Source organism: Balaenoptera ricei, chromosome 3 (genome assembly GCF_028023285.1).
Source record: "Balaenoptera ricei isolate mBalRic1 chromosome 3, mBalRic1.hap2, whole genome shotgun sequence".
Classification (NCBI taxonomy): Eukaryota; Metazoa; Chordata; class Mammalia; order Artiodactyla; family Balaenopteridae; genus Balaenoptera; species Balaenoptera ricei.
Window position 1 is genome coordinate 50,252,983 of NC_082641.1, and position 8,422 is coordinate 50,261,404.

The 8,422-nt window shown below is 36.1% G+C and overlaps 1 non-coding gene across 1 annotated transcript; it reads left to right on the forward strand.

The window, feature by feature from the left end:
• Positions 1-314: 314 nt before the first annotated feature.
• Positions 315-421, forward strand: LOC132364267 (U6 spliceosomal RNA). Its single transcript, XR_009502806.1, has one exon. It is a non-coding gene; the product is annotated as a U6 spliceosomal RNA (small nuclear RNA).
• Positions 422-8,422: the final 8,001 nt, after the last annotated feature.

Consider the following 8,422-nt stretch of genomic DNA (forward strand, 5'->3'; position numbering starts at 1 on the left):
GCCATAACAAAGTTCCACAGCTGGTGACTTAAACAACTGAAATTTATTTTCTCACAGTTCTAGAGCCTGGAAGTCCTCAATTAAGGCATTGGCAGGGTTGACTTCTTCTGAGGGAAGGATGTGTTCCAGGCCTCTCTCTGACTTATTAGATGGCCGTTTTCTCCCTGTTGTCTTCATATCATCTTCCCTCTGTATGTGTCCATGTCCACACTTCCTTTTCTTATAAGGACATCAGTCATGTTGGATTAGGGCTCACCCCAATGAACTCATATCAATTCAGTTACCTCTTTAAGGACTCTTAATAAATACAATTAGTGCTCACTTCATCAGCACATATACTAAAATTGGAATGATACAGAGAAGATTAGCATGGTCCCTGTGCAGGGATGACACACAAATTCGTGAAGCGTTCCACATTTTTTTTTTTTTTTTTTTACTATTGCGGTGCTGATGTACCTCCTTGTTATTGATTCATCTATATTTTTATTTTTATATTCTTTCTAACATATCTGTTAGTTTCCTAGCTTAATTTTATTTTTTACTTTGTTATTGTTCTTTTTTTTTTTTTTTTGCCACCCACACAGCTTGGGGGATCTTGGTTCACAAGCTGGGGGTCAGGCGAAGGAAGGTCCTGTGGTGGGAGCACTGAGTCTGAACCACTGAACTAACAGAGAAACTCAGACCTCTGGAAATATTCATTGAGTGAGGTGTCATGGAGGTCCTTATCTCAGCACCAAGACCCAGCTCTACACAACAGCCTACAAACTCCAGTGTTGGAAGCCTCAGGCCAAACAGCCAGTAAGACAGGAACACAATCCCCCTCATAAAAGTAATAAAAAAATGATACGGCAAAAAAATATGTCACAGATGAAGGAGCAAGGTAAAAACCTACAAGAGCAAATAAATGAAGAGGAAACAGGCAATCAACCTGAAAAAGAATTCAGAGTAATGATAGTAAAGATGATCCAGAATCTCAGAAATAGAATGGAGGTACGATTGAGAAAATACAAGAAATGTTTAACAAAGATCTAGAAGAACTAAAGAAAAAACAAACACAGATGAACAACACAATAACTGAAATGAAAAATACACTAGAAGGAATCAATAACAGAATAACTGAGGCAGAAGAACAAATAAGTGAGCTGGAAGACAAAATGGTGGAAATAACTGCCAAGCAGCAGAATAAAGAAAAAACAATGAAAAGAATTGAAGACAATCTCAGAGACCTCTGGGACAACACTAAATGCACCAATATTCGAATTATAGGGGTCCCAGGAGAAGAAGAGATAAAGAAAGGGTCTGAGAAAATATTTGAAGAGATTATAGTTGAAAACTTCCCTAACATGGGAAAGGAAATAGTCACCCAAATCCAGGAAGTGCAGAGAGTCCCATACAGGATAAACCCAAGGAGAAACACACTGAGACATATTAATCAAACTATATAAAGTTAAATGCAAAGAAAAATATTAAAAGCATCAAGGGAAAAGCAACAAATAACATACCAGGGAATCCCCATAAGGTTATCAGCTGATTTTTCAGCAGAAACTCTGCAGGCCAGAAGGGAGTGGCAGGATATACTTACAGTGATGAAAGAGAAAAACCCACAGCCAAGATTACACTACCCAGCAAGGATCTCATTCAGATACGATGAAGAAACCAAAAGCTTTTCAGACAAGCAAAAGCTAAGGGAATTCAGCGCCACCAAACCAGCTTTACAACAAATGCTAAAAAACTTCTCTAGGTGGGAAACACAAGAGAAAAAAAGAACCACAAAAACAAATCCAAAACAAAATTAAGAAAATGGTAATAGGAACATACATATCGATAATAACCTTGATTGTAAATGGATTAAATGCCCCAACCAAAAGAAAAGACTGGCTGAATGGATACAAAAACAAGACCCATATATATGCTGTCTACAAGAGACCCACTTCAGAGCTAGGGACACATACAGACTGAAAATGAGGGGATGGAAAAAGATATTCCATGCAAATGGAAATCAAAAGAAAGCTGCAGTAGCAATACTAATATCAGATAAAACAGACTTTAAAATAAAGACTGTTACAAGAGATAAGGAGAAACACTGCATAATGATCAAAGAATCAACCCAAGAAGAAGATATAACAATTATAAATTGTAATGCACCCAACATAGGAACACCTCAGTACATAAGGCAAATGCTAACAACCATGAAAGGAGAAATAGATAGTAACACAATCATAGTAGGGGACTTTAACACCCCACTTACACCAATGGACAGATCATCCAAACAGAAAATAAATAAGGAAACACAAGCTTTAAATGACACAATAGACCAGATTTAATTGATATTTATAGAACATTCCACCCGAAAGTGGCAGAATACACTTTCTTCTCAAGTGCACATGGAACATTCTCCAGGATAGATCACATCTTGGGTCACAAATCAAGCCTCGGTAAATTTAAGAAAATTGAAATCATATCAAGTAGCTTTTCCAACCACAACGCTATGAGATTAGAAATAAATTACAGGGGAAAAAAATGTAAAAAACACAAACACATGGAGGCTAAACAATATGCTGCTAAATAACGAAGAGATCACTGAAGAAATCAAAGAGGAAATCAAAAAATACATAGAAACAAATGACAACAAAAACACGACAACCCAAACTCTATGGAATGCAGCAAAAGCAGTTCTAAGAGGGACATTTATAGCAATTCAATCTCACCTCAAGAAAAAAGAAAAATCTCAAATAAACAGTCTACACCTACACCTAAAACAACTAGAGAAAGAAGATCAAAGAAAACCCAAAGTCAGTAGAAAGAAAGAAATCATAAAGATCAGAGCAGAAATAAAATAGTAATGAAGAAAACAATAGCAAAGATCAATAAAACTAAAAGCTGTTTTTTTGAGAAGATAAACAAAATTGATAAACCCTTAGCCAGACTCATCAAGAAAAAAAGGGAGAGGACTCAAATCAATAAAATTAGAAATGAAAAAGGAAAAATCACAACTGACACTGCAGAAATACAAAGGATTGTAAGAGACTACTACAAACAACTATATGCCAATAAAATGGACAACCATGAAGAAATGGACAAATTCTTGGAAAGGTACAATTTTCCAAGACTGAACCAGGAAGAATTAGAAAATATGAATAGACCTATCACAAGCAATGAAATTGAAACCGTAATTTAAAATCTTCCAACAAACAAAAGTCCAGGACCAGATGGCTTCACAGGCGAATTCTATGAAACATTTAGAGAAGAGCTAACACTGATCCTTATCAAACTTTTCCAAAAAACTGCAGAGGGAGAAACACTCCTAAATTCATTCTATGAAGCCACCATCACCCTGATGCCAAAACCAGAAAAAGATATCACAGAAAAAGAAAATTACAGACCAATATGACTGATGAAAATAGATGCAGAAATCCTGAACAAAATACTAGCAAACAGAATCCAACAGCACTTTAAAAGGATCATCCACCATGATCAAGTGAGATTTATCACAGGGATGCATGGATTCCTCAATGTATGCAAATCAATCAATGTGATACACCACATTAATAAATTAAGGAATAAAAACCATATGATCATCTCAATAGATGCAGAAAAAGTTTTAACAAAATTCAAAAACCATTTATGATAAAAACTCTCCAGAAAATGGGCATAGAGGGAACCTACCTCAACATAATAAAGGCCATATATGACAAACCCACAGGAAGCATTATACTCAATGGTGAAAAACTGAAAGCATTTCCTCTAAGATCAGGAACAAGACAAGGATGTCCACTCTCACCACTCTTACTTAACATAGTTTTGGAAGTCCTATCCATGGCAATCAGAGAAGAAAAAGAAATAAAATAATACAAATTGGAAAAGAAGAAGTAAAACTGTCACCCTTTGCAGATGACATGATACTATACATAGAAAATCCTAAAGATGCCCCCAGAAAACTACTAGAACTAATCAATGAATTTGATAAGGTTGCAGGATACAAAATAAATGCAGAGAAATCTCTGGTATTCCTATACACCAACAATGAAAAATCAGAAAGAGAAATTAAGGAAACACTCTCATTTACCATTGCAACAAAAAGAATAAAATACCTAGGAATAAACCTGCCTAAGTCTTTCTCCCTCTGCCTAAGGAGGCGAAAGACTTGTACTCAGAAAACTATAAAACACTAATGAAAGAAATCAAAGATGACATAAACAGATGGAGAAATATACCATGTTCTTGGATTGGAAGAATCAATATTGTGAAAATGACTATACCACCCAAAGCAATCTACAGATTCAGTGCAATCCCTATCAAACTACCAATGGCATTCTTCACAGAATTAGAACAAAAAATTTTACAATTCGTATGGAAACACAAAAGACCCTGAATAGCCAAAGCAATCGTGAGAAAGAAAAATGGAGTTGGAGGAATCAGGCTCCCCGACTTCAAATTATACCACAGAGCTACAGTAATCAAGACAGTATGGTACTGGCACGAAAACAGAAATATAGATCAGTAGTACAGGATAGAATGCCCAAAGATAAACCCACGCACATATGGACACCTAATTTATGACAAAGGAGGCAAGAACATACAAAGGAGAAAAGACAGCCTCTTCAATAAGTGGAGCTGGGAAAACTGGACAGCTACATGTAAAAGAATGAAATTAGAACACTCCCTAACACCATACACAAAAATAAACTCCAGATGGATTGAAGACTTAAATGTAAGACCAGACACTATAAAACTCTTAGAGGAAAACATAGGAAAAACAGTCTTTGACATCAACCACAGCAAGATCTTTTTTGACCTACCTCCTAGAGTAACGGAAATAAAAACAAAAATAAACAAATGGGACCTAATTAAACTTAAAAGCTTTTGCACAGCAAAGGAAACCATAAACGACAAAAAGACAACCCTCAGAATGGGAGAAAATATTTGCAAATGAAACAACAGACAAAGGATTAATATCCAAAATATACAAACAGCTCATGGAGCTCAATATCAAAAAAAACCAAACAATACAGTTAAAAAATGGATGGAAGACCTAAATAGACATTTCACCAAAGAAGACGTACAGATGGCCAGGAAGCACATGAAAAAATGCTCAACATCACTAATTATTAGAGAAATGGAAATCAAAACTACAATGAGGTTTCACCTCACACCAGTCAGAATGGCCATTATCAAAAACTCTAGAAAAAATAAATGCTGGAAAGGGTGTGGTTAAAAAGGAAACCCTCCTACACTGTTGGTGGGAATGTAAATTGATACAACCACCATGGAAAACAGAATGGAGCTTCTTTATAAAACTAAAAATAGGACTACCATATCACCCAGCAATCCCACTACTGGGCATATACCCTGAGAAAACCATAATTCAAAAAGAGACGTACCACAATGTTCATTGCAGCACTATTTCCAATAGCCAAGACATGGAACCAACCTAAATGTCCATCGACAGCTGAATGGATAAAGAAGATGTGGCACATATATACAATGGAATATTACTCAGCCATAAAAAGAAACGAAATTGAGTTATTTGTGGTGAGGTGGATGGATCTAGAGTCTGTCATACAGAGTGAAGTAAGTCAGAAGGAGAAAAACAGATACCGTATGCTAACACATATGTATGGAACCTAAAAAAAATAAAATTGGTACTGATGAACCTAGTTGCAGAGCAGAAATAAAGATGTAGACATAGAGAATGGACTTGAGGACACAGGGTGGGAGGGGGAAGCTGGGGGGAAGTGAAAGTAGCATCGACATATATACACTACTGAATGTAAAATAGTTAGCTAGTGGGAAGCAGCTGCATAGCACAGGGAGATCAACTTGGTGCTTTGTGATGACCTAGAGGGGTGGGATAGGGAGGGTGCAGGGAGGCTTAAGAGGGAGGGGATATGGGGACAATATATATGCATATGTCTGATTCACTTTGTTGTACAACAGAAACTAACCAGTATTGTGAAGCAATTATACTCCAATAAAGATCTGTTAAAATAATAAAACAGTATGGTACTGGTGTAATGATAGACACATAGATCAGTGGAATGCAATTGAGTTTCCAGAAATAAACTCATGCATTTATGGCCAATAAATTAATTAAATAAATAAATATATAAATACATACATACATACAATTAAATTCTGAGGTATGGGGGTATTAGGACTTCAACATATTAATTTTTGATGGGACCCAATTTAGCCCATAACATGCAATAAATAGCCAAACTGTCTTAAGAGAACAAGACTTCATTGATAAATAGAGCTATGTCTACAGCTATAATTTGTGTGGAAAATTCAAATCAAAAGTTTCTTTTCCCTCCATTACCTGAATATGTCTGGAAGATTGAATTAAAATAAAAATCAGCTCTAATTGTCTTAAGTAATTGTTCATTTTTTGTAGGTGTTACATTTTGACGGCTGATCTAGGAGTAGATCATAGGGAAGGAGGACTCTGAAGCAGGAGACAGGGTGCAAATCTTCCAGTTACATTATCCAGACCAGAGGCATTTTCTCCTAAATTACGTCCCATCACTATTTCTATCATAATTTCTTTGTTTCAGGTCTGTTGAGTTGCCTTCTTCTTGACATCTTTCCAGAGATCACATGAACTAAAAGTAAAGTCTCTGTTCTTTGAATTCATTAATTCATTCCAAAGACATACTCCAAAGCACCCACTATATTTGTAATACCCTGGGCACATAAACTTGAATGTCAATACCTTCTCCCTAGTAACTTACTATAATAGAGTAGAAATGTTTGTAAGAGATGTGTGGCCAAGTGCCATTGCAGAATAGTTGGCGGGGGGAGAGTAATTTTAAGGAGGAATCAGGAGATTTTGATATGTCATTAATCTGACATTTATTCATATGCCTTAGCAACCCTCTCCTTACCCATCCAAGAATTGTTATTTTTGTGTTTCTCAGAAGGCAGTACACATTGTAGGTGCTCAATGAATGCTTGTAGAAGAATGAATAAAATCAGGTGTTATAATTCTCTTACTCAGGAATAAATGTTAAGGTACTATTCTGCAAGGTGGGCTTACTTGGGTGATCTGCCCATTCTGGGCACCAGCCCTTGTCCATCAGGGTCCACATGGGCCACATAACTATAAATCCTACTCCCAGAGGGGCTTCATCAGAACAACAAAGAGATATGTTGTAAATGACTGAACACGAGTTACAGACTTAGAACTTTATAGAATTTAGCTATTTTGAAGATGTAACAACTAAAATGTTATAGACTGGGGTTTTGAGATTAGCATTTTACTTTCTCCTTTCTAAGGAAATAGTGAAAACCTTGGTCAGCTCTGGCTGAGAGAATTGTATCTGTATTGATCTCCTTCAGATTTTCAGGTTTATTACATTAGTTCTCTTGTAAATATTCTGCCTTGTTCTGTCCTATGCCTTTTGGTGTCAAGATGGTCACTTCTTCACAGTGGAGCCCTTTTTAATTATAATAAAGATTCTAAATTTGCTTTGGGTCCATTTTAAGTGCAGAGACTTCATTAATTACACCAGGAGGAGGTTTCCTAATGCTATAACATCTAGGAGCCTTTGAAAAATTAATTTGAAAAGGTTTTTCTTCCTTATTGTGCAGTTTTGTGTGAATTTGTTTCCTCTTGAGTATTCTGATGGTTGTATCTTTTTTTTTTTTTTTAATCCAGATTGCTTTAGAGGATGAGGAGCCTGCTGATTTGGTTGCAAATGAAATATAAGCCTCACAGCCAAGAACCATTAATACCATAACATTCTATCTGGTTTTAACCACTAGGGAAAATTACTATTTAACAAAATGTTGAAATAAATAAATAGTAATTTATGACACCATTGTTCTCTGTTGTTGGAAACCTCACCTTTAAAAATAGTTATCACATCTTGGAGGGAGACTCATGAAAAGAAAAAGAGTTTGAGGGGATTTCTCCAGTGGTGCTCTCCTGCTTGACTCTTTTTTCCCCTTATTAACCCACTCCTACTGAAGCAAATACACTTGGTCTTCCACTTTGTTTTTTCCCAATTTCTTTTTGTATAAATACTCTTGGCTTTGAGGTAACATGAAGGAGTGAATGCTAGGTCTGAGAGTCCAGAACATAAGCAGACATGAAAGCCTCATCACCACGACATCAAAGGCTAACACAGAAAGTGCTAAAACAGAAATCATCAAGTTGTTCCCAGCTACCCTTTCTTGTGAGATATTTAGCATCCTGTTCAATATTTGGACACTTGGACTATTCCACAGGCTCCTCAAATCTAAAGTAGAAGTGAGTTAGAGGTAGAAACCTAGATGTGGTCCTTTAGTTGTCTGAACAAGGACATTGTCCCAGTAGATTCTCTCTCGACATGGTTCGTGCTTGGGCTCATTATGTCCTATCAGTATTTTTATTTTTCAGTTATTTATTTTTTGAACTGGTTAAAGATTTAGATCAAAATGG